This window comes from Podarcis gaigeae (genome assembly GCF_964106915.1).
Source record: "Podarcis gaigeae genome assembly, chromosome: 1".
Classification (NCBI taxonomy): Eukaryota; Metazoa; Chordata; class Lepidosauria; order Squamata; family Lacertidae; genus Podarcis; species Podarcis gaigeae.
The window spans coordinates 39,585,171-39,593,444 of record NC_139678.1 but is presented as its reverse complement, the minus strand read 5'-3'; the positions used below and the strand labels follow the sequence as shown (position 1 = coordinate 39,593,444).

Sequence of the window (8,274 nt, the reverse complement as noted above, 5' to 3'; positions counted from 1 at the left end):
CATGCAGTGTATTAACATTTCTGTTATATCAACCTTCGTCAAGAGGAGAAATTTTACTGCAAAATAAATCAATTATTGAAGTAATCATATTAATTAAGTATATATCAAACAAAAACCATTGTTTTCCATTTAGCTAAATGGATATGGGATCAGTCCCTGTTAAATATGTAGCTGTATATTCCGTAGCATCGTTATTTATGCAAGTTATAAAGGTTTAAAAAAGTAAAGGACCACTGGACAATTAAGTCCAGTCAAAGGCAACTATGGGGTGCAGTGCACTTCAGGCCAAGGGAGCTGACGTTTGTCCAGAAACCTTTCTGGGTCATGTGGCCAGCATGACTAAACTGCTTCTGGTGCAACGGAACACTGTGATGGAAGACAGAGTGCATGGAAACGCCATTTACCTTCCCACCACAGCAGTACCTATTTAAATACTTGCACTGGTGTGCCTCCGAACTGCTAGGTTGGCAGGAGCTGGAACAGAGCAATGGGAGCCCACCCTGTTGTGCAGATGTGAACCGCTGACATTCCGACCAGCAAGCCCAAGAGGCTCAGTGGTTTAGACTACAGCTCCACCCTTTCCTTACAGCATACAAGTTCTACAACATGTTATATGACATGTTAAGTGTAAAATACTATAGAAAACCTCTATATTCTTAACATGACATTGGTCTTTGTAAGAGGCATGTCTAGAATGCAAAGGACATCAGCACCCAAGTTATATATGGCTGTGCATTCAAATAAGAATAGAGGCTTTCTCCAAGGTTTACATATATAACAGGGAAGCTGGTGAGGTGTGACAGATCACCCATTAGTCTTCCTGCACTAAGTAAAGTTAATAGCTCTTCAGTGCATCCCAGGCACTCATTGCTGCCTTCACCTGTGCAATAGACTGTATATGGGAATTGTCCAGAGAGCAGAGTGAAGATTTGTGGATGGCACTAAGTGAAGTTTGGGCACGATCAGGAGTCTGGCCGACGGCACGGGATGAAAAATTATCTCACCAGTGTAAATGGGCTATAGAAGAAATACACCGCAATAGGTATTTGGACGCTTGGTCTGTATTTCTCATATATGTCACCTATTCCACAGCAATCTCTTTTGGGGTGGTGGTGGTGTGCATTTGGGTGAAGTAAACTATTTTCATATGTTTGCATTGTTATCCTCAAATAGTAACCAGAAACTTAATCTCACAAGGCAATAATAACTCCTAGTGTGTAACACTTGATACAACAGTACAGCTGATTTTATTGTGTTTAATTTCTTAGGGAGAGGTGTGACAGAGAGGATCTCAACATTTGCTTGATGGGAATAAGCAGCATTTTGTTGTAGAAAAGGATGGTATTTTCAAAAGTGGGTAGGGAAATGATAAAAACAAATATCTACAAACAGGTTCATGACCAGTCTGCTGGACCATGTCACTAAAATGGTTTAAAAAGAGGAAGGAAGGAAGGAAGGAAGGAAAAGAAAGAAAGAAAGAAAGAAAGAAAGAAAGAAAGAAAGAAAGAAAGAAAGAGAAAGAAAAGCAAGAAAAGCTGTGGAGACAAGCATCAGCCCAAATGTTTGCCTATGCTGGCCTATGTGCTGCTATGGGGCTTGTCCGTCTCCATAACATCCCATTCTGGCAGTTTTGTTCCACCGCAAAGTGCTTAATCCACTTTAAGTGCTCCAATGTTATTTTCCAGTACACTCTTGAAGCCCTGTCCTTGCTCCTGCCCCAAAACACAGAGACAGAAGCTATTGTAAGAGCCAAATTTATGGGTGTAGCCGGGGGCGCAGGGAGGGGCAGCTGCCCCCCAATCAATAAAATTCAATAAAAATACATAGCAAACTGAGGTTCTGCCCTCCCCCTAACAAAAGGCCTGCCTCCCCTAACAATCCTGTCTACACCCATGGCCAAATTTATTCAGGCAAGTGAGTAGACACAGGGCTCAGGAGTCATCATTCAGGAGCACAGCAAGAAGCTCAGAAATGGATGGAAGTGACAAATGCGTCCCACCCACCAAGCTTTTATAGACAAGGTGTGGAACACTCACTTGGAAGACTTGCATGAAAACTGGGATTGTGAAACACGATACCCTCTCGGGGTGTGCGAGTCTGCTCCCAGCTGCAAAGATGGTGCCTGGGTCTAGATAACTCGACTGAACCCTCCTCTCCAGACTCCTGTTCAGTCGCTGGTTCTCTCGACTGATCAAAGCCCTCCCCAGCCTCCACTGAAGCTCTTCACCTCACAGGAAGGTCGTGGGGGGGGGGGGGACAGCACCCCTGCTCCTTCGGAAGTTGAGGTGGAAAGGGGAGATCAACTGCTCCAAACCAGGTTCCCGCCATTCAGCTCTGCTTGGTTTCATATTTTATTTTATTACATTTATATACCACCTTTCTCTTCCAAGGTTTTCAAGGCGGTGTACATGGTTCTCCACCTCCCCATTTCACCCTCACAACAATCCTGTGAGGTAGGTTAGTCTAAGAGATGGTGGCTGGCCCATGCTAATCCTTTCGGCAAAATAGTGATGTGTGGCATCCCAGTTTTAACTGCACGAGTGTCTCCCAATGATCTGGAAGAAGCAGGCATCTTCCTCCTTTCCGTTTGATCCTTTCCCCCATTTAGGCTCCTCAATTCCTGCACACAGCCGTTCTACTTTAAGAATGGGACGCTTGATCAAACAATATGAAGTTTCCTAGTTCTCCCCTACCTCCCCCACCCCTAAACATGGGAAAGATTGTGATCGTCATCTGTTGTAGTTCATTATCTTCAGCATGCCCATCTCTCCACAAGGCAAATGGGGATTATCCTAAAATTGAGGCAAGTAACTGGGAGCGTGTGAAGTCCTGCAGTTAAAGATAAGATAAAAGTGCCTTTTATCTACAGATATGTTAACTGTGATCCCCATTTATGGGCTATGAGGGTAACCTAGCATTTAAAAGCTTCCTTCGGCTTATTTGCAGTTTACAAGGCAGTTTCGCTTTTTGGCAGGATGATTTCCCTCCAATCAAGGGCATGATATCTGCACTGGAGAGCCATGTGCAGTGCGGGGCCTGGATCATCTGACTTCGTTGATTCAGAATATATTATAAAAGCATATGTGGAAGAAGGGGATAATGATCACCAGCATAGCTTGGAATTGCCAGCTCTCCAGAAAGCTGCAGAAACTGCTCATAGTTCTGAGAAGCGGTGTGTAACATATTAATGTTACACAGCAGTGAAGGGACATTGCACATGGATACAGGAAGCATTCCTTCATGTTATATACAGTGGTACCTTGGGTTAAGTGCTTCATTCGTTCCGGAGGTCCGTTCTTAACCTGAAACTCTTCTTAACCTGAAGCACCACTTTAGTGAATGGGGCCTCCTGCTGCTGCTGCTGCGCCGCCGGAGCACGATTTCTGTTCTCATCCTGAAGCAAAGTACTTAACGTGAGGTACTATTTCTGGGCTAGTGGCGTCTGTAACCTGAAGCATATGTAACCTTAGGTACCACTGTATATGATTCATGTCCAAAAGCCACTCTGAAAGGACTGCAAGACCAGAGGCAACACTGACTCTTGCAGGGTTTCCATCAAACATGGGAAATTGGGTTGGGAGGGAATATTGAACATTTTAAAATGATCTTGTTGTAAAGCTCATGGAACCCAGATTTTCTAGATGGCCTCAAATGCAGGCAATCCTTACTAACTGCCACCTCCCCCATGTGTTTTAACTCTTCAGCGTCGACCCCTCTGTGTAATTGCAGCTATTGAGGTCAATTATGGTGTACCTTCCTTAAGGCAAGCAACGTCCCAAACCCTTTTTGGATGGTTGTAGGCATGGACGCAGGTGGCGCTGTGGGTTAAAGCCTCAGCGCCTAGGACTTGCCGAATGAAAGGTCGGTGGTTCGAATCCCTGCGGCGGGGTGCGCTCCCGCTGCTCGGTCCCAGCGCCTGCCAACCTAGCAGTTCGAAAGCACCTCCGGGTGCAAGTAGATAAATAGGGACTGCTTACCAGCGGGAAGGTAAATGGCGTTTCCGTGTGCAGCTCTGGCTCGCCAGATGCAGCTTTGTCACGCTGGCCACGTGACCCGGAAGTGTCTCCGGACAGCGCTGGCCCCTGGCCTCTTAAGTGAGATGGGCGCACAACCCCAGAGTCTGTCAAGACTGGCCCGTACGGGCAGGGGTACCTTTACCTTTACCTTAGGCATGGCGGAAGCGTTCAATCCAGTGAATTTATTTAATTCACACTATCTGAAACAATATGTGAACAACAGCACAGCTACTTATCCAAATTGGAGTGTAGTTCTCTAGCAAAGTAATGCGTGCAAAAACGCACATCATCTTTGGCAATCAGTCATAGCCAAGTAAGATCGTCTCCAAGAAAACGGTCTTAACAGTGAGTCCGTAAGTGACTTTGCAGGCCAATTCTGGATCCACACGTCCTTCCACAGTAGGACATAGGTTTCCAGGCAGGAGTTGATCACAGTGAGGGTTTGCCAAACGTGCCTTCCCCTTAGCTTGTTTCTCCTTTTCGCCCCCAGTTTGTGCTTCTTCAAAGTCCACAACAACTTTGGTAAAGGCTGTTCTCCAATTAGAGCGCTTGCAGGCCAGTGTTTCCCAGTTATCAGTGCTTATATTACATTTTTTAAAGATTTGCCTTGAGAGTGTTTTTAAACCATTTTTGTTGTCCACCGGTATTTCGCTTTCCATTCTTAAGTTGAGAATAGAGTAGTTGCTTTGGAAGATGATAATCAGGCATCCAAACAACATGACCAGTCCTACGAAGTTAATGTTGAAGAATCATTGCCCCAACACTGGTGATTTTTGCTTCTTCCAGTACACTGGCATTAGTTCGTCTGTCTTTCCAAGTGAGTAAAGTGGGTATATAATTGCATATACTTGTGAAAAGATCATACAAAAATGCATTACATTTGGGGAAATTGTTTTGCCAAAAATGTTTATATTTGGGAAAATGCCATATAAAAATGTGTCTACTAAGAAAATCACACAAAAATGCTGATGATTTTTTTTAAAAAATGCAAACTGATTTGAAAATTAAGATTGGAAAAATGAGAAACCAGAATGGACAGATTGTTCCATCACTACCACATTGTGATTTTACAGAACATCAGATACACTGACTTACAACAGCATCCTATGTGACTTACCCAAAGGTGAGCTTCAGAGTGTTTAGTGGGTAGTTTATAGGACTGTAGCCTTATAGTGTGAAACTGAGAAGTGTGTGTGTTAAGTAGTGCTGTTTTTCTAGAAAAAGAAGTGCCAGAACTCACCATGAATTGCCTCCCTTGTTCTCTTATAATGGCAATGGCTCCCACCTGAGAGGTGCTGGAACTGAGTTCCAGAGAGTTTAGGGTTCCCATACGTCCAGAATTTCCCAGACATTGCTGGGATTCGGCCGTCGGAACCAGCATCTTGGAGGAAATTTCTGGAATGTCTAGGGAAATCAGGACATATGGCTGCTCAAGCCATGTCAGAGGCGACATGGGCAGTGGCGGCTGCAGCTGGAAGAGTTCCACCTTTTTAAAAAAGCCCTGGTGTTAAGTTTTATGCCAGTTGTCTTGAACGGTGTCTGACATGCTCTGAGAACAACGCTAATTTGATAGCTCCAGAATAGCCAAGGTTGGACCACAGATGTGGTTGGACCACAGTTCCCATCATGCCTGACCTTTGACCATGTTTGCTGAGGCTGATGGGAGCTGTAGTCCAATGACACCTTAGCTATCCCTGCTACAGCTAACACTGCTTGGAATGGCAGCAGCGGCTGCTCACCTCTGAATTATTCTCAACTATTACATTGTTGTGGTTTTCTTTTTAATCCCAATTTTTCACAGAGATTGTGTAAGAATCCAGAGTTTCCCTCTTTTGAAGAATACCCTGCAAATGCTTCCTTGAACTTCCCATCACTCAGGAAAGTTGCAGGGTTGGGAGCAAAACTGTGTTTTCATTTCTGATATATAGTAAAGAGGCAGCAGCACATGAGTCTTTCTTCTTTTAGCTAGGCTCTCACTTCTTACAGTCCCTTTAACACATGTAAAGCATATTTGACATTTATAATAATGGAATGATTAGGAATGTTACTGACATCAAGGTTTAAGGGACTGGGTGACATAAGGAATTTATGTTCTACTTTAATCCATTTGTCAACCTCTGGGACCTGTTTTTAAATCTAACTCAAGCCATATACTGATTATGGGGGATGGGCCCTCCTGACCTAATGCAGCGGCTTGAAAAAATGCTAGATATATGATTGCAGCATTTAAAACCTATATTTTAATACAGAAGATAAATAGTATTTGTTGCTGTGATGTTCTCAGTAGAATTGTTTAGTTACTCTTTCCTCAGACGAATAGCCAAAATAAACACGGGTGGATTATTGAAGGGAATAAGTACACAGAGGCAGACAAGGGTGTGCAATTCCCTACAGTGCTAGACACTAAAGACTTATGTTACACATCAAGTCAATTTTCATTTTAGTGACACAGGGAGAAAACATCACTTGTGGGCTGGCATTGATTTTACTTTTGTCAGCAAGGAAAGTTTCACGATGCCTTCTTTGCATCATTGCTCAAGTATGTACTGCAGCACTCATAGCAGAGGCTTTTAAGATATCAAAGATGGCAGTATCAAGTGCAACAGAATTAACAAAATTACCTGAAATAACTCTTTTATGCAGCCAGATGACAGCCTGTTGTTGTTATCCCAGGATATAGAAGGGAAGATGAGGATGCTCCAATGGGGATAGGCCTCAAATGTTTCTTGGAGCAGAAAAGCAGATCCCAGGGCTCATGTCTGTCTGGGAATACTGGTCTTTGAATTTCACTTGACCAGAACACAAGTTGAAACGTAATTATCCTTTGGATTTTGCACTTCTGTTAAATTTGCAATAGCGTTATCTGCTCAGAATACATGTCCAAGTGCATGAAAAATATGTATATTTTAGACTAAAAATATTTAGAAGTACACACGTCAAGGCAACTTACCAATTTAAATACAAATTTTGTGGTAAAACGTTTATTTAAATAATAGGTAAAGGGACCCCTGACCGTTAGGTCCAGTCATGGACGACTCTGGGGTTGCGCCGCTCATCTCGCTCTATAGGCCAAGGGAGCCAGTGTACAGCTTCCGGGTCGTGTGGCCAGCATAACTAAGCCGCTTCTGGTGAACCAGAGCAGCGCATGGAAATGTCGTTTACTTTCCCGCTGAAGTACCTATTAATCTACTTGCACTTTGATGTGCTTTCAAACTGCTAGGTTGGCCGGAGCAGGGACCGAGCAACTGGAGCTCACTCCGTCACGGGGATTCGAACCACTGACCTTCTGATCAGCAAGCCCTAGGCTCTGTGGTTTAGACCACAGCACCACACGTGTCCCTATTTAAATAATATGTGAATACAAATTTCTGTACAGTTTCTAAAAAAGATAATCACAGATTAACATGGAAATAGGACAAATGATTTAACACATGCACTCTTGATGTGGAGCTGAAATGGATAGATCCACCCATCACTAGTGTCACTATAGGAGCTCAGTAGAGAGAAAAATGTCTATCTTATCTGTTTAGGATTTTCACTTGTCCTTATTATATGTTCCAGGGTTGACTCCAACACTGAAAGTGGAGCTGAGCCCTGGTAGAAGAAGCAGAAGAGTTTGGATTTGATACCCCGCTTTATCACTACCCTAAGGAGTCTCAAAGCGGCTAACATTCTCCTTTCCCTTTGTCCCTCACAACAAACACTCTGTGAGGTGAGTGAGGCTGAGAGACTTCAGAGAAGTGTGACTGGCCCAAGATCACCCAGCAGCTGCATGTGGAGGAGCAGGGAAGCGAACCCGGTTCACCAGATTACGTGTCCACTGCTCTTAACCACTACACCATGCTGGCTCTTAATTTGGTACAAATTAAGACCTGATCTCAAGGGTTCCATGCAATTGAGTGACATTTGCTACACTGAATTGCTATTGGGCACATTTAACCCATTACACCCATTACATATCCCTATGGGTTATTAGAACTTTAAAAATCAGATTTACCTCATCCGCTGAGTGTAGGTCTAAAGTCACATTTGAGCCCACACTCACCCTCCTGATTTTTCAGAGTTGCTCTCAGTGTACCTGGCCACACAAAACGCCACCTGCTTCAGCAACACAGGTTGAAAGACATTAAAATATTTGGCAGACCCCCCAAGTGTCCCTAATTTCCTGGATTTACGGAAGCTGTCCTGGTTCTGATTTGATCCTGGAATGTCCTGCTTTCCCTTAGGACGTCCTGTTTTCATCGGAGAAATGTTGTAA

At 43.8% G+C, this 8,274-nt stretch overlaps 1 long non-coding RNA gene across 1 annotated transcript; it reads left to right on the top strand.

Moving 5' to 3' along the window:
- Positions 1–3,497: 3,497 nt before the first annotated feature.
- Positions 3,498–7,013, top strand: LOC310847821. The gene is made up of 3 exons (XR_014566035.1): positions 3,498–3,812; positions 4,182–4,833; positions 5,818–7,013. It is a non-coding gene; the product is annotated as an uncharacterized lncRNA (long non-coding RNA).
- The last annotated feature ends 1,261 nt before the right edge of the window (positions 7,014–8,274 follow it).